The 2500-nt window shown below is 40.9% G+C and overlaps 1 protein-coding gene across 1 annotated transcript in view; it reads right to left on the reverse strand.

Moving 5' to 3' along the window:
* The window catches only part of sema6bb (sema domain, transmembrane domain (TM), and cytoplasmic domain, (semaphorin) 6Bb), a 116932-nt gene that overhangs the window by 42216 nt on the left and 72216 nt on the right, over positions 1-2500 (reverse strand).

The following is a 2500-nucleotide window of genomic DNA, read 5'->3' on the forward strand; positions in this document are numbered from 1 at the left end:
CAAGCACGCTTTCACAATCAACAGTCCATAAATAATACACACCGAGCCACTCACCCACCTACCCACCCACACACACACCCACCCACACACCCACACACACACACACACACACACACATCCACATGGACTCCCGCATTCACAAAAACATCCACCAGCAATTTCCCTGTACAGTAAGAGTCTTGTTTGAAGCCAGGGCTGACAACAAATATATAATGAATTGTCTGTCATGTCATTAAAGCTAACTATAAATAAAACTATCATCCCGCTCTCGCTCGCTCTCTCGCTCTCTCTCTCTGGCGCTGAGGCTCTCTGGAGAGCATATCAAGCCTGCACAGGTATAGTGTTTCATTAACAGACTCGAATAATGGCGCAGGTTTTCAAAGCTGCCACCTTGACGCTTTAAAAATATGACAGGCTGAGAACCACAAGCATGCAGGAGGGGGAAAAGCTTTGGTTTGTTACATTGTCTTTTTCCTTTCTTTTGATAATTATTTATTTATTTATTTAGTTATTTATATATATATATATTCACCATCTGCATTTTTCCAATGATCAATCACAGCCTAATTGAGAAAGCTCTTGAACATTTAGTAGTCAAGTCAGCACAGATCGCGATTAATATTTATATGCAATCTCGACTCGTCTCCCCCCCTGTCTCTGACTCACCCGACAGGCCTTGTGTCGAAAGTTAAATTCAGAGGGACAGCTCTCAGCTGATGTTTGGAAAGTATTTTGGAAGCTGAAGGGAGCCGCAGGGTCTTTTTTTTTAAACAGAGGAAAATATAAATGCTGCTTCAGGTCAAATGCCTCAGCGCACGATCAAAGCTCTCTACGAGCGCACCTTGTTTTAACTTAATGCGATAACCCTTCAGTAGCAACCAGACAGATCAATATACTCAACTACACTGGCAAACAAACACAGACGGATATGCAGTGCATTCAGAAGGCATTCAGACCCCTTCAGCTTTTCATACTTTGTTATGTTGAATATTTATATATGAGTATATTTCAGTTTCCTGTTTTTGCTTTATCATTGTAGGGTCTAAAGCTTAAAAGTCACAGCCCACTTTTTTTAACAGCTATGAATCTAGAAATTACTTTCTCCAATTAAAAAGAGAGAGTTCTCAGCTTGGATTCAGGCCAACCAGCTGTGAGGTGAATCGTGACCACACACATTTTATTTTGAGCAGAATAACAGAAAAAAAGGCAAACTGTATACATATTTTATTTTCAGAGAGGAACTGCTCATCCCACCAACCCTTGCAAATTAAACCTTTTCCAACCTAACCATGGTTTTTCTAAACTTCCTCTTAAAGTCAACAAGGTGACTAACTTCCTACTGTTTACAAGTCGATTTTCAAGGTGAGAAAAACATTGAACAACATTTCCCCACACTACCTCAGCTACCATGTTTGTTTGAACACACAACAACCCAGGGTTGAGGAGGGATTACATCACAAACATTTCCATGCCAACGACGATCTCCACAATGAAAGACACTGCTTTACACTTTAGGATTTTGAGTAGTTCTTCTCTGTGAAATTGCAAATAAAACATGTTTTTCTTAATACAAGGCTGATATCATATGAACTTGTGGTGTCCACATTAGCATATACTGTACAATTGCTTCACAGTCCTGTAGCTCGTGGTAAGACTACCTGGGATGGTTATGATCAACAGCTTATAATCACATTCTCAAAGGAGAAAAAGACTGAGAAAATAAATGAGATTTTCACTTCCGGAACCGTATGTCACAGCTGAGATCAGTTGAGTATATATTTAATGAAGGAAAAATTATTTAAACAATTTCAGCAAAGGGATCTGAATATTTTCTGTTTTAATAGTCATTCACACGCATACATTCTCACACACCACACCCAAACACTGGTTTCTGTTTTCACATGGGCACCATAACTCCATGTCAAAATGAAAAAAAAAAAAAACAAGCACGCCCTATAACTTTGGAAATCGTTTTTTATCTGATGAAATGGAAGAATGTGGCTTCTTAGAAAAACATTGGCTCTTCAGTTAGCCATTGTTGAGAAAGACAAACACGTCGCTGTAGCTAAGGTGGCAAGGGTAAACAGAGACGGTGCACACACACACACACACACACACACACACACACACACACACACACACTGTGATTGGTATGCCTTGAGCCTCTGCAGCTGCAGGTAAAACGGGCGGTCAGGGATCAATGATGCGGCGGGCAGGTGGGCCAAGAGATGTTCCGGAGGTCTAGACATGTTGTGAGCACACGGTGCTAATGAGCCTGTGTGGGGGTGAGAATATGTCTCTGTGAGAGTGAGTGTCTGTGTGTGTTGGTGTGAGAATATGTCTCTGTGAGTGTGAGTGTCTGAGTAAGTGTATAGATACTGAAGTGAGTGTGTGGGATTGGTATGTGTATGTGTATGCATCAAAAAAATATTGCTTGTGTGTATGTGTGTTTTTGCGTGTATGTGTGCAGGTGTGTGTGTGTGTGTGTGTGTGTGTACAG

This window comes from Alosa sapidissima, chromosome 12, assembly GCF_018492685.1.
Source record: "Alosa sapidissima isolate fAloSap1 chromosome 12, fAloSap1.pri, whole genome shotgun sequence".
NCBI lineage: Eukaryota > Metazoa > Chordata > Actinopteri > Clupeiformes > Clupeidae > Alosa > Alosa sapidissima.